General features: G+C 42.2%; 1 protein-coding gene across 1 annotated transcript in view; it reads left to right on the top strand.

The window, feature by feature from the left end:
• Positions 1–24,023, top strand: part of SMARCD1 (SWI/SNF related, matrix associated, actin dependent regulator of chromatin, subfamily d, member 1) — a 1,197,111-nt gene that overhangs the window by 623,625 nt on the left and 549,463 nt on the right. The gene's annotated exons all lie outside the window — the stretch shown is intronic.

Raw genomic sequence — 24,023 nt, 5'->3', positions numbered from 1 at the left:
TGAAACCTTGGGAATGCTGCAGCTCCTCACAAAAGTGGGAACATTCTGAGATGCTGCAGCCTCAGACCTGAGATATATTCCCTTGCATTTGCGCTTGCAGTTAACTGCCACTGAATCTCACCATGCTCCCATGAAAATGGCTTTGGCTACCAGGGAAAACTTGACTGCCTGGAAGCAAAAAAAAAATGGTCTGACAGTAACCTTGAGTTAGGAGATCAAAGGTAATGTATATTGATGGAAAAGTCTTTTTCTCCCAAAGATTTGCTGTTAAGATGTGTTGTTCTTTTAAGCTATACTTTTCTCAGGCTTCTGTAATTCTCAGGAAATCATTGCTTTTGTACAGTTTCAAGACTCTGGCCCATTTTTTTTCATATTACTCCATATATGTGCAGGGGTATCCACTGCGGTAACTTACCCTGTAGCCAAATTTTTCTTTCCTTTCAGGTGTATGCATCCTTAGTAAGTTTAAGAATACCTTGTTTAAATTCACAATCTTCTAATATTTAAGTTATAGAAGTGACTAACCAATAAACTTTGGCAAGCTCTGATCTAGAGTTATGAACTGAGAAAGCTGAGATTGTCATTCTTTGCCTCATCAACTGAACAGTCTTCATTTTAATGTTAACCATATACAGTTCAGTTTTCCATGGTTTGGTTACTTTTCATCTTTGATATTGCTTTGACTTTGAACTTTGAATCCACAGTGCATGAAGTTAGACATGGTTTGTTTATAGAATTTATTTTATTTTATATTTGTTACAGGGTAGAGTCCAGCTGGGCAAGTAGCCCATTTTCAGCGGAGACCCTGGGAGGAAAGCTCCACAACAGTAGTACAAAAAAGATTACAACATTTTTGATAAGATTTGCAAACAATATACAAAAAAAGTTTAACAGTTGCCAACAATCACAATTTACAAAAAGGGAATTACATTCCCAAGCCTTACTGCTGACAGTAATACGAAACTCATTAGATATATAACTAAAATAAACCATTGTGGCATTTTCATTTGGTAGAAGTAAGACAAGGAGAAGATAGCAAAGAAATATTTGATTGTTGGCATGAGAAACTAACCAGGAGTATTACAGGACCATAGCCATTGTTGAGTAAAGTATTCCTTTAGGAGCTGTTTGAAGCTATGACTATGTTTTCTAGGATACTCTGGGGTAATAGGTTCCACTGCTCTCTTCTCCTTCAAAGTAGCCAAAGTAATTCTGGTACTTAGTTAGCTTAAGTATAATATCACCAGAATGTTCATTCAAGAAGCAGCTTTGGGTGTGTGAATGAGTTTGACACACAAAAACACATCATTCAAGAGTTTAAAATTATCAAAGGCTTGGAGAGTTTGAAAAGCTTAGATGAAAGATGACCATTGTAAGGCCAAGTATGTATAAAGAGCAATGTGTAATTTAATTAAAAAACCCTTCCTGTCACATACTGAAAAAATGGGCTTGTTAATGCCTTCAGTCAGTAGGCATGTTTGTAACATTTATGATGTTCTTCGTGTTTCACTGTTGCAGTCATTACATTTGGGTAATCTGCTGGCAGGTTGCCCTCAGTCGGCCTGAATAACAAAGTCTTGGGTCCTGCGTCGGTTGCTGTCTCCTCTTCCATGTCAGGTCGTCAGGGGTATAAAGCATGCAGCCGATGCCATTTTAATCGGTCTTTCTTGCCGCGCGGTGCCCCAAGCAGAAGCAATTCGCAAGTGCTGGTCGGCCGACTCCTGAAATTTTCGTTTTCGAGTTTCAGAACCAAACTAAAGCCAAGTACCCCATTGGAGAAACTTTTTCTTGCTCCTTAACAATGTCAGTAAAAGTTAATAATTGCATTACTTGTGGGAAGCAAATACCTCATAAGGATTTTAATTTGTACTGTATTCCTTGCCTAAGCCCTGATCACAACGTGCCTTGCTGTCAGTTTTGTGCTAAATTTAACCAATGCACTATTAAGCGTCTGTATATTTTTGCTTCTAAATATTTTGGTTCAAGATTTATACATTTATTTATATATATTTATTTATATATTCAAGAGCTATACTGCTCAGACAAGATCCACGTGGGTTTGCAGAGTGGTCCTAGCAGCAAGGAACTCGAAAAAGCGACTACCTTCTGGATTTAAGTATCTTTGCTTTTTTTTCACTGAAAATAGCTTCTGCTGCTTACTTTAAACTAGCCTGAACTGTTTTTTACTGATTACTGCATTTATTTTAAAAATTGCACTTAAAGTAACATTTAGTCGAATTTAGTCGAAAGTTTGCTTGTTTGTTTAATTGAACTGTGGAGGCTGCCCACTAAAGTGTGCTAGCCTGTGTAACTAATTTATCACTGTCTCTGCATTTTCTGTGTATTTCTGCAAAAAAAACCCCCAAAAAAACAAAAAAATAATCCTTGTTTTCCTGCCTTTTTCGACTAGTTTAGACCAGTATACAGGCATTGCTGTATTCTGGGCTGTGGTGTAGTTCCTGTGTTGTCCATTACCTTACTTGGATAAAAGGAAGTTTCTTTGCTCACCAATGGGAGTGGGGAGCCTTGAGCAGCCTACCTATCCTTGGGGGAAGTGACCTCAGCACAAGAAGCTCTTAGTAATTGGTTGTTTGGGACCATTCCTAGCTCTTTTGTAGTTCACTGCTTAAAATCCGCCTTTGCACGGCTTTTGATGCTGTCGCATAGCGCAGCGCCGGTTCAACAAGGTTAAACTTGGTTAAACAAGGTTAAACTTTTTCTGGCTTTGCCAAGTCTGCTCTTCAATTTTTTCCCTTAGAACTGTTTTACTTGCAATCTAAACAGCCTATACTCTATCTGAAAAGCTCAGCACTTGCTCCTAAAGCATTTTGTATACAGGTAAAGCACTCTTAAACAAACGAAAAGTACTTCATTCACCTAAATTCTGTTGAGTACCCATTTCCCTATAGGTCCTTTCTGACTCAGTTACACAGCAATCTTTTTCACTATTTCTAGCATGTCGAAGGGTCAGTTGCTAGCGTCCTCTCCTGTTCAGCTGGTGAATCTGGGAATCTTGAGGCAATGTTACAATTGCCTCATGTACACAGACAACCCTCTCCTCCTCCCAACAAATACAAATATATGAGAGATGCAACTATATAGCCAAACTGGAGGCTGAGCTCTCTCAATTCAGTACTGGCAAGACCAGTCAGGAGGAGAAGGTAACCACGCACACCACAAACCCAGTCTCACATAGATCTATCACAACTGCAAACCAAACACATAAACACACAAAAACATACTCGGAGGTGCTGATTAAAAATCTACCAAAACAACAGAGGCCTCCAAAGCAGACACCCAAGCAACCACCACCTCAAGACATAGCAAATGCAACACATAGTTCACAAAGTCAGTGTGCTAAACAGTCACAGCCCTTAAGGCCAAACAACATGCCAGACACACTTGTAATAGGTGACTCCATAGTCAGGCACACTGACGTCCCGCTCACCAGACTGAACAAGGAGAAGGGTCACAGTAAGCTGCCTGTCGGGAGCTAGAATCCGCCACATAACACAAGCACTCAGGTCACTCCACAGCAAGTACAAATATGACTCAGTCATTGTACATGCAGGTGTGAATGACCTGAGACGTACCTCCCTGGACTACATGAAAAGAGACATGGAGACATAGAGGAGCTCTCTGATTATGTAGCCCAGGCCGGTATGACCCTGACCCTGAGCAGCATCTTACCCTCACCAAGAATGATGCCACAGTACAAAGACAAAATTATCAGTTTTAACAATTGGCTTAATTACTGGTGTCATTCTAAGGGGATCCAGTGTCTGTCTGCTTGGGATGACATGCTTGACAAGCCACGCTGCTTCACAAGGGATGGTTTGCACCTGTCACCCCTGGGCTTCCGGATATTGGCCAAGGCTCTTGCCACCCCCATAGTGCCTTTTTTAGGCAAGGCTCAAATGACAAACCTACCTCCCTAGAAAACACAAGTGGAAAAAAACTAAGGGTAATGCTGCTCAATGCCAGAAGTCTAAACCTCAAGATGCACGCCTCGAAGCCCTCCTCAGTATGGAGAACATCGATGTCTGTGCAGTGACTGAAACCTGGTTCAAGGCTCCTGAGAGCACCCCAGCACTATCAGGTTTTACCTCGTATCATGCTTTCCGGCCCCAAAACTTGGACAGAACCACAAAAGGAGGGGGAGTATCCATTTTCATCAAAGATACCCACACCTCCAGGTTAGTGGCAACGCACGAAGCATCGGAGACTATCCAGGTGCAACTAACCATAGGCAAAACTGCCTTACAGTTTGTAGCATGCTACAGACCACCCTCTCAAACTCAGGAACCCCACACAGCCTTCCAGAAGACACTGGAGAGTATGAATGTCTCTCCAAATACCATCATTTTGGGAGACTTCAACTACCCAAACATAGACTGGGAACATTACTCAAGCCCCAACACTCTAGCCCAAAGGTTCTTAGTTCATAAACTCAAATGCAATGGAACAACTAGTCACCATTCCCACAAGAGGAGACAATATACTAGACCTGATCATCACAAACATGGGGACAAAATGCTCCACACTGGAAGTACATCCCTCTTTGGTAAGATCAGACCATAAATTAATCTCACTGGAAATCCACATCCCGCCCCACCCCTGCACAAAAGACCACAGTGAAGAACTTCTCAAAAGCAAACTTCACACTTCTTAAGACTGAAGTGGTATCTTTCAAGGCCCCTGGGCCAGTGGAAACCACAACCCACACTGCTGATTCCTTTGCAAATGCCTTCTATGGGCACCTTCAAGAATGCATGGATCATGCAATCCCAAATAAAACCAAGACCCATTCCCCCAAAGGCAGGCGACCGGTCTGGTGGACCCCAGCCATAAACAAACTTTACAACAGGAGGAGGAAGCTACTACATGACAGAGCAAAATCCCTAAAAGGAAAGGCATCTCTGATCAGTACTAGCAAAAAACTACGATCACTCATAAAATCATCCAAGGCCAACTTTGAGAGAAAAATCGCAAATGACACAAAAGACAATCACAAGACCTTCTTTAGCTGTGTTAGAAACCTGGGTGGAAACTCCCAGATATGCTCAGAGTTAGTCCAAAATGACATAAAATACACTGAACCCACTGACATTGCCAACATTCTGGCAGACAGGTTCAGTGCAAATTTCTCCTCCCCCTCCCACCTAAAAGGAGAAATAACTATCCCAGCAGAGTGTAGCCTCCTAACATCTTAGATGCCCAGGTGAGAGCCGCCTCTCTAAAGCTAAAAACACAGCATCAATGGGACGGATGGTGTCCCGGCTGTGTGCTACATGAACTCGAAGAGGAACTAAACCCACACATAAGGCTGCTGTTTAATCTTAGCCTTACCACAGGATATGTACCCAAAGAGTGGCGTACGGCAACAGTGGTCCCACTTCACAAAGGCGGTGCTTCTACGGACCCTGGAAATTACCGCCCCATAAGCCTGACGAGCCTGGTCTGCAAAGCTATGGAGAGGATCATTATGGAACTCATAAACAAAGACATTGGGGACCTACAGACATTGGATCCTACCCAATTTGGCTTTGTCAAGGGCAGATCCTGCCTTCTGAACTTGGTCGACTTTTTTGAAACAGTCACTAAGGCCATTGATGAGGGTAAGGCAGTTCACACAGCCTACCTTGACCTTGCAAAAGCCTTTGACACAATACCCCACTCGGGCATCATAGACAAACTCACCAGCTTAAATGTAAACCCATATGTCACAAGATGGGGTTGCAAACTGGCTCAAGGACAGAACCCACAGGGTCAGAGTTGCTGGAGCTATGTCAGACTCTAAGCCAGTCACAAGCAGTGTCCCACAGGGCTCAGTCCTGGGACCCCTCTTGTTCGGCATTTATTTTTCCGAGGTACAGGCAAGCATAGGAGGATTGTGGCTGACAAAGTTCGCAGATGACTGCAAACTGGGTGCCATAATTGATACTCCAGCGGACACAAACATCCTTCAGAGAGGCCTCATAGAAACGGTTAATTGGTGCCAGAGCCATGGCCTTAAGCTAAACGCCAAAAAATGTATAGTCATACCCTTTGGAAAAAACAAGGTACCGACAAATTACCACATAGGCGGTAATCCATTAAGTACGGAAGAGGTAATCAGGGACCTAGGGACCCAGGTTGACAGTAACCTCTCATTTGACACTCACATTGCCAAAGTGGTTAGGAAGACCTTCTATATTGCCCACCTTATCATGAAGGGTTTCACATCTAGATCAAGAGAGGTCATTGTGCCCCTGTACTCTTCTCTTATCAGGCCAAGGATTGAGTACAATGCCCCATTTGGGATGTATCTCACCAGACACCTGCAGCAGTTGGAAAGACCCCAAAAGTTCCTCACCAAGAGGATTAAGGGTCTTAAACATATGTCATATGCTGCCCGACTGAAAAAACTCCAGCTCTATTCAGTCGCATACCGCCTACTCAGAGGTGATTTGTGCCTGACGTACAAGGCCATGTCCAATCCTGAATTAATGGACATGCTCCACCTCAGAAAATCCAAATCCATCAGAGCCACGAGAACAAGTGACTTAAACCTCAACACAGAAATAAATAGAACGTGCTGGAGGGGACAGATTCATAACCCAGAGGCTCCCTACACTCTGGAACAGAATCCCAGTCCATGTTAGGTAGAGCCCCTCACTGACTCTATTCAAGAGAAATCTCGACGAGTGGATGGGAGATCGTAGGTTTACCCCGGGGGTCATCTCTTTGTCACTACTAGACAGAGGCATAGTAAACTAAACCCTAAAAGGACGTAGTATTCTCATCCTAAGGGGTGGTGTAAGCCACATACACTCTGGCTAGGCTTATAAATGCCCTAGGGCAGATAGCCTAGTACGAACCTATGAACCTATGAACCTATAAGATTTAACTACCCTGAAATGTCGTCTGTTAGCAATCCGACTACCGGAGTTCACAAAAAACGCAATGAAAAAGACAGAGACAGACTGTCGAGGTCCAAAATCGATGACAAAGCTTCTCCTAAGCCAGTCGCCAGTTCACCAGTACTCAGTGAGGTGCTTTCGCAGCCCCTGATACCCGCTACTTTTGAGTTGCAGGCCTCTACCGAGACCCATTCGGAGTCCAGTATGCTGCGAGATTCACAAAGTATTGAACCCACGGATGTCTCTCCCTTGGATGGGTCAAGAGCCGCTGAGCAGGCACTGGCTTCTGAGGTTTTCAGGCCTCAGCATTTTTATATTAAACAGACGCCATCAACAAAAACAAGATCAAAAACAACTATGTCTAAAAAAAACGACGCATGAGCCACGTGCTCAGGCCCCTATGCCTAAAAAACAAATGATCAAAATGGCTGAGGATTTAATTACCTTGATCAGGAGTTCCCACCCCCCTTCGAAGAGGCCTAGGCAAGGCACTGATTATGAATCTTCAGATCAGGTTTCCATTTCTTCTGATCAGGAATTTTCTGGTCCACCTTATGAGGATTCTAATGCAGAGGAATCCATCCCATCTGCATCTCCTCCTGAGGATTATTCTTTTGGAGAAACTTTGCATACTTTAAGGGAACATTTTCACTGGGAGAGTCAGGACTTCTCTGAATAAAAAAAGAGGCTTAGGGATTTCCTTCTCCTTCCCCAACATAGGGCCTTTAGCTATATCGCCTATATTAGACATTGTTGATGTGTTCTCGGAATCAAGCATGGCTCCTGACTCCCTGCCTCGGGCTCCTAGTAAGCCAGACAGATATTACAGGTTTCCTGAATCCCACAAATTTCTTTTCAAAAATCCTGTTGCTGATCTTGAGACTATTTCTCACGGTCCCAAGGGTGTTAAGGCTTCTACAGCCAAAAATCCTACCCCTTCTGATAGAGATTCCAGGGCACTGGATAGATGGGTTAAGAAGGTTTATACGTCTGCAACCTTGGCAATCAGGGCTTTAAACTGCCAGTTTCATATGCTTAAGTATCAACAGCATGTCATGGGCTTACTAAAACAGAAAATGATGTTGATTTCTGATTGTGTGGAAAATAAAGAGCTACAGGATTTATTGCATTCAGCAGAACAGGTTGGAAAGCATACTTTGCAATGTGGTTTTGATTCCTTGGAGGCCTCTTGCAGGGCCTCCGTAACTGGATCTCTGATAAGAAAGCATGCCTGGCTCAAGGAGCAACATCTGCCTGATCATGTTAAAGCTAAATTGTTGGATGCCACTTTACAGCATGATAGTCTATTTGGTAATAAGGCAGAAGAGGTTTTAAAGAAAATGGAAAACAAAGCTAAATCTATGCAAACTGTAAAAGAATTCTTGCAAGTGCATTCACCCAGGTTCAGTAGGCACTGGCCTACTAAGAACTGGTCCTTTCCTGTGTCCAACAGAGCCTCTCAGGTGCTCAAAAGGCTCCAGATATCAATCACAGGGATCTTGTAGGTCAAAGCAATGGGGTGCCTCCACCTCCAAATCTGGAGGTAAAGCATAACCCTACAGTAAGCAGTCTCAATGACTTTTCTCTACCATCTCCAAACACTTGTCTTTTGGCATCCCCCTTGGGGGGGAAACTAGCACTTCATGCTCAAAATTGGCAGTTAATTACCCAGGACAAGTGGGTATTAAACATAGTATCCCAGGGGTACAGATTTCATTTCCATACTTTGCCAATTTCAAACGGATGGCCAGATCTGCCACAAAACCAGTTGGCAGAGGCCCAGAAACAAGTCATGTCCCATCATGGATATGGGGGCTACTCAACCGGTGCCAGAAAAGGAAAAAGGACAAGGATTTTACTCGAGACTTTTCCTGGTACCCAGAAAAGACAAATCATGGCGTCCATTACTGGACTTATCAACTCTGAACACGTTCCTGGACATTCCAAAATGCTGACTTTACAACCGCTACTGCCTATGCTAGGCAAGAATGCCTGGTTAGTAACTCTAGACTTAAGAGACATACCTGCATATCCCAATAAGGGAATATGGCAGAAGATACCTCCGCTTCAAAGCAGGTTTTTTGCATTACCAATTCTCTGCACTGCCCTTTGGCTTATCTACTGCGCCCAGGGTCTTTACAAAGTGCCTGGCACCAGTAATTGCATTCTGCAGACAAACATTCAAATGTATCCTCATCTGGACGATTGTCTCATTCAGGCAGAGGACAAAGGACACTCTTCTTCAACATCTGGCGTTTGTAAAAAGGCTTCCTGCATGCCTAAGGTACACCATAAACGAAAAGAAATCACAACTGGTACCCTCTCAAATAATTACATTCCTGGATGCAAGCTTGAATACAACTGCCCTGATGGCTTACCTCAGGCCAGACAAACAAATGCAATTGACAACATACTTCAAACAAATGGCAACAAAAACCCAGTTATCTGCAAGACAAAGTCTGCAGGCTTTGGGGTTCATGGCATCTTGCATTCTACTAATTCCATATGCGAGACTGCATATGAGGAAACTTCAATGGTACCTAAACATTTTATGGAGTCAACATTGTCACAGCCTGGAAACAATGATTCCTCTCATTCCCTGCCTACAACAGGAGTTTCTTTGGTGGGCAGAGAAATGTCACCAAAACAAGGGACTGCCATTCACTCTACCCCCTACCACTCAAACCCTAACCACAGACTCATCAGACTAAGCTTGGGGGGCCCACCTGGCAGGGAGATGCATTCAGGGCAAATGGAGCCCAAACCAAATGCGTCTATATATCAACCAGAAAGAAATGCTAGCTGTTCAGAATGCTCTGACAGCCTTTAAGGACTTGCTTCATCCAGGACAACTGCTGATAGACGGACAACACCACAGTTATGTGGTACATAAACAAGCAGGGGGGTACCCATTCCTACCCCCTTTGCAGACTAGCCATAGCCTTATGGAACACAGCCTTGACTTGCCAAATACATCTTCAAGCTCATTACCTGCCAGGAAAGCTTATGGACCCGCACGCATGGAAACTGGATCCACAAATCTTCAGCATGTTAACACAGAAGTGGGGAAGCCCAGACATAGATCTATTTGCCTCTCCCCAAAACTGTCAGTAGGACAAATTCTGCACAAGAATTCATCACAAAAAAGCATGGAAAGTGGATGCTCTATCCTTCAGCTGGAAAAACCTATCAGGCTATGTCTTTCCGCCTGTACCTCTACTCTCCAAGGTCTTAATAAAAGTCAGACAGGAAAAACCAAAAATTATTCTAATTGCTCCAGACTGGCCTCGCCAACACTGGTACCTGCTTCTAAGGAATATGTCATACCTTCCTCTGTGGTACCTGCCTCGAACACCTCATCTATTGTCTCCTCAGAACTATCAAATTCTGCACACACAGCTCCAAACTCTGAATCTTGCAGCATGGCTAATCAACTAATTATTCAAACCGCATCTCTCAGTAAACCTGTGATGGATGTCATTTTGGAAGCCAGAAGGCCTAGTACTAGAAAATCTTATGCTGATAAATGGAAGAGATTCTGTGCTTGGAACCAAGCACAAGGAATAGATGCAGCAAAGCCCCAGTATTCCTCAGATTTTGCAGTACTTAACTGAGATGCTTGACAAAGGCCTATCTTTTTCTTCAATAAAAATACATGCCTGTGCCATCTCGACTCATTACAGCACAGAGCCTCCCCTCTTTTCTCATCCACTGCTAAAACAGCATCTCAGGGGGGCCAAAAATTTAAGGCCTCCCAGGAGAGCGCCAACTCCTGCATAGGACCTCAATTTTGTGCTGGAAAAACTCACCCTGCCACCTTTTGAACCAGCAGCTACTGCGGATATAAAATTTCTTTCTTGGAAGACCGCTTTTCTTTTGGCAGTCACTTAAGCTAGAAGGGTTTCAGAACTACAGGCTCTCATGGCAGTGGAGCCTTTCATTATTTTTTACCCGGACAGGGTGGCCCTCAGGACCAGTCCTTCTTTTATGCCTAAGGTGGTATCCAGTGTGGCTCTTAACCAGACCATTCACCTGCCAACTTTTTTCCCAAATCCACAGAACAAGGGGGAGCAGATTCTGCATTCATTGGATGTACATAGACAACTAAGATTCTACTTAAACAGGACAAAATCTCTAAGAAAGACTGAGCAACTACTGGTAGCATTTGCTGCAGGTTCAGAGGGGAAGGCTATATCAAAGCAGTCTATTTTTAAGTGGATAAGCCATTGCATTTGTTTCTGCTACTTGCACCATGGTAAACCTGTGCCCAAGGGGATCAGATCCCATTCCACCATGGCTGCCTCTACTTCAGCAGCTTTTCTCAGAGGGGTCTCTACCAGAGACATTCTAGAAGCTGCTACTTGGAGCTCAGTTCATACATTCACAAAGCATTGTCATTTACCTCTGTTCTCTAAATCCAGGGCAGGCTTTGCCACTGCAGTCCTGCAGGGCCTTATAGCTGCTCCTAGTGCTGTTTAGTTCCATCCTCCCATCCATAGCTTTGGGATTGTACCCAAATGTAATGACTGCAACAGTGAAACAAGAAGAACATAGTACAGATGTTCATCGTGTTACACTGCTGCAGTCATTACACTTGGGTTATCCTGCCGTCGGACGGTCCCACAGTCGGCCAGAGTTCCAAAGTCTTGGTCCGCCGTCGGTTCCTGTCGCTTCTTCCCTGATGTCAGTGCGCCAGGAGTATATAAGATGCATCCGATGCCATTTTCTTCGGTCTTTCTTGCCGCGCGGTGCCCGAAGCAGAAGCAGTTCGCAAGTGCCGGTCGGCCGACTCCTGAGATTTTCGAAGTCGAATTTCAGATCTGAAGTCTTCAGTAAAGCGAAGTACCCCTTTGGGGAAACTTTTTTTTCTTGCCTCAGACCGATGTCAGAAAAAGTTAATAATTGTATTTCTTGTGGGAAGCAAATACCTCATAAGGACTTCCACTCTTACTGTATTCCATGCCTAGGCCTTGATCACGACGTCACTAGTTGTCGGTTTTGTGGTAGATTTAACAAACGCACTATAAAAAGACGTTTTGATTTTGCTTTGCACTACTTTGGCCGGAGGTTCAATTATACTATGCCGTCGGATCAACTGACGACTGCAATACCGAAAAAACCCAAGGGCAAGGATAAAGACAGGCATCCGAGGTCCAAAACCGACAATGAAACCTCTTCTAGGCCAGTCGCCGGTTCGCCGGTTCTCAGTGAGGCGCTTTCGCAGCCCCTGACACCCGCTACCTCAGAGCCACAGGCCGCCTCTGTCTCCCACGTGGAGACAACTAGGCCTCTGGAAACTCAAGGTATTGGGCCTACGGAAACGAATCCCTCAGATGGGTCTGGAGCCGCTGAGCAGGCATCGGCTTCTAAGGGTGTTTTCAGACCTTCACAACTTACCATTAAAACAATAGCCAAGGCAAAAAGTACCATTAAAGACAAAGAAACAAGTACAGCATTCTCCTGGACAGTCCTCCTTGCCTAAGAAACAGATGCTTAAAATGGCCGAAGACCTCATCACTCTAATCAGGGGTTCCCATCCCCCTCCTGAGAAAAGGCCTAGGAAGGATAACAGACTATGATTCCTCTGATCAGGTTTCCATTTCCTCTTATTCCTCTTCAGACCAGGGATACTCTCTGCCCCCCTATGAGGACTCTGATGCTGAAGAATCTATCCCTTCAGCCTCTCCTCCTGAGGATTATTCTTTTGGGGAAACTTTACATACCATGAGGGAGCATTTCCATTGGGAAAGTCAGGATTACTCAGAATCCAAGAAAAGGCTCAGGGATTTCCTTTTATTACCTCAGCACAGGCCCCTGGCTATTCCACCTGTGCTAGATACTGTGTATGATGTGTTATCTGAATCCAGCTTATCTCCTGATTCTTTGCCCCCTGCACCAGCCAAGCCAGATAGGTATTATAGAGTCCCTGACTCTCACAAGTTTCTTTATAAAAACCATTCTGCTGATCCAGAAACTATTTCCCAGGGTCCAAAAGGGGTTAAGGCTTCCATTGCAAAAAATCCAGTACCCTCTGACAGAGATTCCAGAGCTTTGGATAGATGGGGGAAGAAAGTATACACTTCTGCAACTTTAGCAGTAAGAGCTTTAAATTGCCAGTTTCACATGCTTAAGTACCAACAATATTTAATGGCTCAGTTAAAAAAATGCTTGCAAGCTCAGAAGCTCCTGATTGTAAAGAAATGCAGGATTTATTGCATGCAGTTGAACAGGTGGGAAAACATACTCTGCAATGTGGTTTTGATTCTTTAGAGGCCTCTTGTAGAGCCGCAGTTACAGGTTCTGTGATTTGAAGACATGCTTGGTTAAAAGAATTTACCTGATCATGCTAAGGCAAAATTATTGGATGCTCCTTCACAGTATGATACCTTGTTTGGTGTTAAGGCAGAAGAGGTGTTAAAGAAAATGGAGGATAAAGCTAAATCTATGCAGTCAAGGATTTCTTACAGGTACAGCCACCTCGATTTAGTAGAAATTGGCCAACAAAGAATTGGTCTTTTCCAGTGTCAGACAGGCCACAGAGAGGCAGATTCAGATGCCCAAGAGGCAGATCTCAACCCCAAGGCTCAAACAGACAACGGCAGTGGGGCACCTCGTCCCCAAAAGGAGGTGAGGACAAGTCTCAACCTTACAGGAAACAGTCACAATGACTTTCCCCTTCGTACGCCAAGCACTTCCCTTTTGGAAGCCCCCTTAGGGGGAAAACTAACACTTTTTTCTCAAAACTGGCAAACAATCACCCAAGACAAATGGGTTCTGAATATTGTGTCTCAAGGTTACAGGTTCCACTTTCATACTTTACCAAGACTAAAAGGAATGCCAGACCTGCCACAAAATCAATGGGCAGAGGCACAAAATGAAATTTCAGCCGTCATGGACATGAGAGCTATTCAAAAAGTACCACAACAGGAACAAGGACAAGGATTTTACTCAAGACTCTTCCTGGTCCCCAGAAAGGACAAGGCCTGGAGGCCCATACTAGACCTTTCAATTCTAAATACTTACCTGGATATTCCGAAATTCAAAATGTTGACATTACAGCAGCTTCTACCCATGCTGGGCAAGAAGGCTTGGCTTGTTACTCTGGACCTCAAAGAGGCATACCTGCATGTCCCTATCAGACAAAACTGCAGAAGATACCTCAGATTCAAAGCTGGTAGAATGCACTACCAATTCTCTGCACTGCCCTTTGGCTTATCTACTGCGCCCAGGGTCTTCACAAAGTGCCTGGCACCAGTAATTGCATTTTGCAGACAAAAAGGAATTCAAATATATCCATACCTGGACAACTGCCTCATTCAAGCAGAGACAAAGGACATTCTTCTACAGCATCTGGTGTTTGTAAAAAGGTTGCTAATTTCTCTAGGGTACACAGTAAATGAAAAGAAGTCAAAACTAGTGCCCTCACAACAGATTATATTCCTGGGTGCCAGCTTAAATACAACGGCCCAGATGGCTTACCTCACACCAGACAAGTTCAACTAACTCAATATTTTCAATTACTGGCAAAAAAGTCCCATTTCCCTGCAAGAAAAATTCTGCAGGCCCAGGGATTCATGGCATCCTGCATACTGCTAATACCATATGCCAGACTGCATATGAGGAAATAATGGTACCTAAAAAGTGTTTGGACCCAACACTCTCACAGTTTAGAGGCAGTAATACCAATGATTCCCTGCCTAGAACAGGAGTTTCGATGGGTGGGCACAGGCATGTCACCTAAACGAGGGTCAGCCTTTTACCCTACCCACAGTCAGGCAAACTCTAACAACAGATGCTTCGGATTACGCCTGGGGAGCACACATGGCAGGAAAATGCATTCAGGGAAAGTGGACCACAGACCAGATGCATCTTCACATCAATCAAAAAGAGATGTTGGCTGTTCAAAATGCCCTAACAGCTTTCAAGGACCTTCTGTATCCAGGACAATTATTGTTAAAGACCGACTACACCACAGTAATGTGGTACATAAGCAAGGGGGCACTCATTCTTATCCCCTATGCAGGCAAGCCATGACCTTGTGGAACACAGCTCTAACGTATCAAGTTCACCTGCAAGCACAATACCTGCCAGGAAAGAAAAATACTCTGGCAGACTATCTAAGCTGAAATATCATGGACCCTCACGAATGGAAATTGAATCCACAAATCTTCAGCATGGTAACGCAAAAATGGGGATGCCCAGACATAGATCTTTTTGCCTCCCCACTGAATTGCCAACTACAAAAATTCTGCACAAGGATTTATCACAAACAGGCATGGAAAGTGGATGCTCTTTTGTTCAGCTGGAAAAACCTAAAAGTTTATGCCTTCCCGCCACTGCCTCTCCTTTCAAAGTTACTCCTAAAAGCCAGACAAGAAAAACCACAGATGATCCTGATTGCTCCAGACTGGCCACGCCAGCACTGGTACCTTATCTTAAGGAACTTACCTCAAGGTGCACCATGGATTTTGCCTCAAATTCCAACCTTCTCACTCAACAAAACAATCAGATCCTGCACGGTCAGCTCAAAACCCTAAACCTGGCTGCATGGCAGATTCATTAGTCAAACAGGCAACACCTCTCTCTCTAAAGCTGTTATGGATGTCATTTTGGAGGCCAGGAGGCCTAGCACCAGGAAAGCTTACTCAGAAAAATGGAAGAGATTCTGTGCCTGGAACCAGGCTCAAAGCCTTGACCCTCTTGTTCCAAACATTCCTCAGATTTTACAATACTTAACTGAGATGCTTGACAGAGGCCTGTCCTTCTCATCAGGTAAGATCCACGCCTCTGCCATTTCAGCACATTACAACACAGATCCTCCTTTATTCTCTCATCCCTTGCTAAAGCAGTACCTCAGAGGGGCTAAAAACATAAGACCGCCCCGGAGAGTGCCAACACCAACTTGGGACCTCAATTTCGTTTTGGAAAAACTGACCCTGCCACCTTTTGAGCTAGCCAATACAGCCGATCTAAAATTTTTATCATGGAAAACAGCTCTGCTCCTGGCAGTAACTTCAGCACGAAGAGTCTCAGAGCTACAGGCATTAATGGCAGTGGAAACTTTTATAATTTTTCATCTGGACAGGGTTTCTTTAAGGACAAATCCTCATTTTATGCCAAAGGTGGTATCTAGTGTGGCTCTTAACCAAACCATCCATTTGCCAACTTTTTATCCAAACCCTCAGAATAAAGGGGAGAAACTTCTTCATTCTTTGGATATGCACAGACAACTATGCTTCTACTTGGGCAAAACAAAAGCTTTCAGGAAAACTGAGCAACTGTTTGTAGCATATGCTGCAGGATCACAGGGCAAGGCTATCTCAAAGCAGACTATATCCAAATGGATAGGACACTGTATTCGTTACTGCTATACACAGCATGGAAAATCAGTCCCAAATAACATTAGGCCACATTCCACCAGGGCAACAGCCACTTCAACAGCCTTTCTCAGAGGAGTACCTACCAAGGAAATTTTGGAGGCTGCAACTTGGAGTTCAGTGCACACCTTTACCAAGCATTACCACCTGCCTCTTTACTCTAAATCCAGAGCAGGATTTGCCACTGCAGTTCTGCAGGGCTTCATAGCCAATTCTAATGCTTTATAGACCAGCCACCCAACCTTAGCTTTGGGATTCTACCCAAGTGTAATGACTGCAGCAGTGTAACACGATGAACATAGTACAGTTTTGTACCTACCATAAATGTAGATGTTCTAGTGTTCACACTGCTGCAGTCCAGGTTACCCTCCCTCCATCCCCTCTGAACTAGCTGGACTTCTCTATACCTTTCTATCCTATACAACCTTTGTGGTGTATTTCCTTGTAACTGAAGGTATTGTTTTTATTTTATATGTATATTTCTTATTAGCAATATGTATTGCCTACCTACTCGGGGGCACCTGACGTCTGGGGCAAGAAAAACTGAAGAAAATGGCGTTGGATGCATCTTATATACCCCTGGTGCACTGACGTCAGGGAAGAAGTGACAGCTACCGACGCCGGACCAAGACTTTGGAACTCTGGCCATCTGCGGGACCGCCTGACGACAGGATAACCCAAGTGTAATGACTGCAGCAGTGTGAACACTTGAACATCTACATTTATGGTAGGTACAAAACTGTACTTTGTGTACACTTGCCATAAATGTAGATGTTCGAGTGTATTCACTGTTGCAGTCCGGGTTACCCGCCCGCCAGCCCCCTTTCTATACCTTTTCTTTACTTCACTATACTCAAAAGCCTTTGTGATATTTGCTTTTAGTTGAAGGTAAATTTTATGTTTCTAAGGTGCATTTATATATTTACAGTTTTTATATATATATATATATTTTTTTTTTTTGCTCCCCATTTGGGGGGCACCTGACATCTGGGGCAAGAAAAGCTGATTAAAATGGCATCTGCTGCATGTTTTATACCCCTGACAACCTGCAACCGACGCAGGACCCAAGACTTTGTTATTCAGGCCGGTTGAGGGCAACCTGCCAGCAGATTACCCAAATGTAATGACTGCAACAGTGAATACACTCGAACATCTACATTTATGGTAAGTGTACACAACTGTACTTTGTAAACTGCCCTACAATGATGCCATTTGTGTAGGTTGTCACTTTTGTAACTTGTAGAAGGGGAACCACAAAACACACCAGTGCACACAGCCAACGGAGCTCGGACTCTGTACCAGAAAGATAATCAACAGCAAAAACAAACTCCAAAGTCATAGACAGAGTCCTATGGCAGTAAGCGGTCACACAAACGTAAAATTCCACAAAATACTCCAACACACTTATCAACGGATAAGAAAGAGGGCGATACTGTATACTCTGAAAACGTTTTATTCGACAACAAACAAACGTGAGCGCTTTCACCCGTAGGCTTCATCAGACGTTTCATTGTATCCTTCCCACATCACATTTAAATATCAGTATGAAGTCTCCTATAGGCTAATCAAATTATTTACATATACGTATACGCTGATAATTATATGCATATGCGTATACACTAATAATTGAGCAGCTCACATCAGCACTTGGTAATACATTAATACTTAGCAATACATTAATACAAACACAATGTACAGTTATTGTGCATAAAAACTCATCAACAACAATAAAAACTATTATAAAAGTAATAATGAATACTTATAAAAACTACAGAATGGTGCTAAGCAAGCTAACAAAATAATCAATAGATGAATAAATATTGCTGTTGTGCAACATAAGGACAATATAAAAATGGAATCCTAATACTCAGCCTGAGCTATTATAAACAGACATTATCTCTTAGGTCTGGCACATCTTCTCTTCCTAAGCACTGGTCTCAAATTAACTTTCTCATTCAGACCTGGGGGTTGGTCCGCTTTACATCTGAGTATCCACCTCAACTCACATTCTAATGTGTAATTAATCAAATCTCCCCCCCGTACACTTACATATACCTCTTGTATCACACTGTACAGAAACTTGTGTGTTGAGGCCCAAAAATCTTATTATGCTTAGCCAAGGAATTGGTATCAGTACCTATCCTTATATGATATTGATGTTCCCGAATTCTCTCCCTCAGAGTCCTATTCGTCTTGCCTATATAGAACGATGTACATGCTGTACACCTAGCCAAATACACCACGTTCTTGCTCACACAGTACCTGTGTTAAAGTTATAGACAAAGTTATTGTGTGGATTCACAAAGCTGTCTCTAATGTCTATTAAACTACATTGATTACAGCTTCCACAAGCTCTGGTATTATAACCATTGGAATCCCTACATTTCTGTGACAAACCCTTATAACATAACAATTTTTTCAAGTTAGGTTTGTTCTTGTATATGATTGACGGTACTGGCCCCACTAACCGACCTATATCTTGATCCAACATTAAAATCTCCCAATGCTTGCCCATTAACTCTCTTAAGAAGAATGCGTCTCTAGTATAAAAAATAGGTGCTCTAACCAAGTCAGACACACTAGGATTATGAACACCCATCATGGGTGTAGAATCCGCATAGTAGGGTCTGGCAGTAGTAGACCTAAGTGTGTTAACCTCACCTAGTATCTTATCAAAGACTTCTCCATCATAGCCTCTCTGAAAACATGAGTTTCAACTTAGCTACCTCCTCTACATATCCGTGTCCACTAGGGTTTAGCCTAGAGGCTCTCATAAGTTGTCCTTTCATTATGTTTTTAAACACGTAATTGGGATGCATGCTATTCCTGTGTAAAAAAGCATTCCTATAGCATAACTTACGATGAATAGACGTGTTCAACAGACCAGATGGAAGTCTAATTATATTAACATCCAAAAAAGAAATACATTCCTTAGAAAAAGTGGAGGTAAATTTCAAAAAATCAGTGGACGCATTCATCTCATCAAAGAGCAACATCAAGTCATCAACATCACCATGCCAAATCAAAAAGAGGTCGTCTACAAATCTCTTATAAAAACCGACACCCTCATTGAGAAGTGCTGATCTAAACAAAAAGGACTCCTCCCACTGTGCCACAACCACATTAGCGTAGCTGTTGGCACAGGGAGTGCCCATTGCTACACCATCTTTCTGTGAGAATACGAAGTCCCCAAACATAAACACATTGTTACATAAGATGGTCTCCATGAACAAAGAGATCAACTCCACATTCTCATCGGTCAAACCGGATCTAGAGCGTAGAAATTGCTGCAAATATGAGACACCTACATCATTGGGTATCTTCGTGAAAAGACTCACTACATCTAAGGTAACTAACGTATAGTCAGTCTGATCGTCTAAGTTCTTCATATACTCATACAATTCAAGTAAGAACTGTTTACTATCCCTTAAAATATGAGAAGTACCATCTACCAACGGTCTGACAAAATATTCCACATATATAGACATAGGTTCAGTTAGCCAGCCTTGGCCAGCAACAATAGGTCTCATAGGGGGGGCTTCCGCAGATTTATGGACCTTAGGGAGGCCTTGTATAATAGGTATGCGTGGATTACCAACTTTCAAATAGGTGTATAACTCGAATGTTATATCTCCAGATAATAACAAATCATCTAGCATGTTATACACCCTGAACACTTTCTCTGTCACAACATCCATACTTATCTTCTCATAAAACATGTCTTCATTAAGCAAATTCAACATACTATCTTTATACCAACAGGTATCCATCACAACAATAGGCCCTCCCTTATCTGCCGGTCTAATCGTGATGGTTGGATCTGACTTCAAAAATGCCAACGCACTTCTTTGATTGTTGTTCAAATTGCCTATCTTTTTCTTCCTACTACTTGTTTCAAAATGGGCATATATGCCCTTCTCTACTAACTGAGAAAAAGTATCTAGAAGTGGATGCAGTTGTGGTATGTATGTACTGTTGCACCGAAACACAGAGCCTGGTCTCTCTACCTCATCCTTACCAAAATCTAGTTTGAGTTGTAAATTCCTAATAAACATTCGAATGTCCAATATAGAGTCTACCAAATCACTATCTGACGTTGGAATAAAGCTTAAACCTTTATTCAACACCTGTTCAAAACACTCAATTCTCTACTTGAAATATTTATAATCAACGAGTCCCCACTTTCTCCCACATTTTCTTTAGTGTGGGACCACGTTGCTCGCTGTCTGATCCCTTCCTTTTGTAACGGCCTCTGCTGTGCGACCGAGACCTCCCTGCATGCTGTTATGCTATGGGAAAAGGGTTGAACAAGGCAATGTTGTTCGAACTGTTAGGAGTCCCAGAACCAGGGCCCGGTAATGGGACCTTCCTCCTAACAGAAGTGTCCACACTGACACTGACTATTGAATTACCAGTTTGAGTAGAGTTACTATCTACATTGGCTATATTGTTCTGTTCTAACAAAGGTGTACGCCTATTTTGCTCTAATGACTCATCGGTGTTGCGAGAGTCAGTAGACACAAGAACATCATGTACTGCTCCAACTGTTACTCTATCATTCTGAGCATTAGAGACATTCGCCACACTCCTAGAACTCCTTTGAGAACTAACATAATTGTCCTTATTAATGTCCTTATTAACGTTCACATTACCAGCAATAGCATTGTTAGCACCATTCGCATTACTGTATGGCCTGGGCCAAGTAAAAACATGATTATTTCTAAAATCTCTAGTGTCTCTCATAATCTTACTTTTCTTTTGTTCTAGTAATCTTTTCTCAAAAAGTGAGACATTATCAATTACTTTATCTAATCTCACATTAATCAATTCATCAGAATACTTCGTTTTAATGCCCGCATATAACTGATTAACAGACAATCTAAGTTCATCCTCTTCTTTCATATGAAAATCGTTTAACAACTTCATATAATTGAAGCTAAGGTCCAAGTTCAACTGTTGCCATCTATACAGCAACTCCGGGTAAGTGTTACCTGACGTGGGCATCTTTAACACCCTTAGTCCACGCGGGACAATTCTTTTAGCTATACACGCTTCAAAATACTGACGTTCAAGCTGAAGTCTTTTCAGCTTCAAAAAATCTAATTCCAAGCGGTTAAGCTCATCGGTTAGGGCAGCCAAATGTACATTATCAATGTCACTCAAGTCCGACTCAAAGCAAGGTTCATATACCAACAACAAATTGTCGGCTCCTTTCACGCAATTTTCAAATCGTTCGACCCTCCGATTGGTTGACATCATCTCTGGAACATAAGGAAGTTCAACATTACATGCCGCTGTTTCCGCCATCCTCCTGGGCTCGTGCAGAACTAAGTAAACAGAAACCACAAAACACACCAGTGCACACAGCCAACGGAGCTCGGACTCTGTACCAGAAAGATAATCAACAGCAAAAACAAACTCCAAAGTCATAGACAGAGTCCTATGGCAGTAAGCGGTCACACAAACGTAAAATTCCACAAAATACTCCAACACACTTATCAACTGATAAGAAAGAGCAACAGCAATATTTATTCATCTATTGATTATTTTGTTAGCTTGCTTAGCACCATTCTGTAGTTTTTATAAGTATTCATTATTACTTTTATATTAGTTTTTATTGTTGATGAGTTTTTATGCACAATAACTGTATATTGTGTTTGTATTAATGTATTGCTAAGTATTAATGTATTACCAAGTGTTGATGTGAGCTGCTCAATTATTAGTGTATACGCATATGCATATAATTATCAGCGTATACGTATATGTAAATAATTTGATTAGCCTATAGGAGACTTCATACTGATATTTAAATGTGATGTGGGAAGGATACAATGAAACGTCTGATGAAGCCTACGGGTGAAAGCGCTCACGTTTGTTTGTTGTCGAATAAAACGTTTTCAGAGTATACAGTATCGCCCTCTTCCTTATCAGTTGATAAGTGTGTTGGAGTATTTTGTGGAATTTTACGTTTGTGTGACCGCTTACTGCCATAGGACTCTGTCTATGACTTTGGAGTTTACTTTTGTAACTTGTGTTAAATGTACAGGTGTAATGACAGAACAGAAGTTTGAGTTTAAAAGGTATTAGCTTCTGTGGTCAGTTTTTGTTTTAGGCAAGCCAGCAAAGTCCAAAACTGGAAACCTAGGTCATTGAATGGACAAAACACATTGTTACTTGAGCTGTTTTAACATCACATTGATTGGACTGGTGAATTTGCAATGACCTTTGCCGATGAACTTTGTTTGCCTGCTGAATAGGATTTTTTGGCAACTTGGTGTTCCTCTTTTGCAGCAGTCATTGAGATTCTTGTGCTGTCAGCTGTTTCTTGCTGGGTATTACCATGCCTTGAAATTCATGTCCATCTCTTTTGGCCCTTTGGGAACTTTTACTTTTGATAAATCTTTGACAGATATGTGGAAATATTGCACTTTGAGTAAGCTTGAACATCTGGTGATAGCACACATCTCCAAAACTCAAGGAAATACTATTTGCTAAGACACCATTGGTGTGGCTTGATCCTGTTTACACACTTAATTCATTGGGTGTTTGTGACAAGCTTTCCCTGTTAAGATGGTCAAGCAGCATATAGTATTTGTGGAAACATGCTAGGCTGTTTGGTATACCTTTGTTTTACTGTTTACTGGACCATCTGATGTATTCTGAGTTGTCTGCCACGTGGAAGATGGGTTATGCCCTGTTGTGGGTTCTGCTCTCTACTTAAAAGTATTTTTTTGGACATCCTTGTCATTCTGAAAAATTGCTTTAATTTCATATGTTCATATGTTGCTTAACAGCAACTCTATTGTATTTTTATGGCTCTCCAGATGCAGTGACCATTCTAGTAGCATTTCATTGCCTATTGTTTGTTTCTGCTTTGAGTCACATTCACTTTGCAAATTGCTTTAGGGATGTAAACAGTGAAATTTGAACTTAAGCTTAGAGAGGTGTTTACATCTATGCCAGTGTAGAAAACAATGCCACACTGTTAAAAAAAAGAAACCTGCAGCAGGACAATTGAGTGTTTTGGTAGAATGAGGGAAAAACTGAGCCACATTTGCTAATATGTCTTTCTAAAAAAATTTAAAAACCTATTTTTTTAAGCGTGGGGATATATTGTTTGTTTGTATATTGTTAACAGCTGAGAGTTGTCAGAGTTACTTGTTTTAAATCTTTATATTTCGTAATCAGTTTAGACGTTTTTGAAAAACATCAGTGGTTACACTTCAGTTTCAATGTTTGTTAACTTTTAAAATTGAATGGTTAAGGCTGTGAGCTGTTAGCATGTTTATTCCTCTTGATTCTCTTGCATGCCTTGGGACTGTAAACAACTCATTTAACAAGGAGTTCACAAGCATTTTTGTCAAAAGATAGTTTTGTTCAGTATGCCTGCCTAATGAACAAAACAAAAATGAAATTTCAAATTCTGGTGTAGAAGTCATTCGTTCTTTCCTGCACTTTACATTCTGAAATAATTTGGTAACTTCCCATTGCTAAAAAAATCCTTGTAAAGACCTACACTTTTGAGATATGACTGCTATCCAGTATTTAATAACAAAACTGTTAGTTCTAAACTTATAAAATGCTTTTAGAAAGTAAAACAAAATGATATAACCACTAGACTGTTAAGAGTATTACTAGAGGAATTGACTCTACACATTACTTTTCAGTTTTTTGGCACTTTTTTGCAAAATGGTTAGTCTGTGCTCTCACAAATTGAAGTTTTTGAACCACTTAGTTCAACTTT

This window comes from Protopterus annectens, chromosome 9.part0 (assembly GCF_019279795.1).
Source record: "Protopterus annectens isolate FY-2018-M chromosome 9.part0, PAN1.0, whole genome shotgun sequence".
NCBI lineage: Eukaryota > Metazoa > Chordata > Ceratodontiformes > Protopteridae > Protopterus > Protopterus annectens.
Note: the sequence above shows the minus strand (reverse complement) of the source record. Positions and strands in the feature narration are given on the sequence as shown.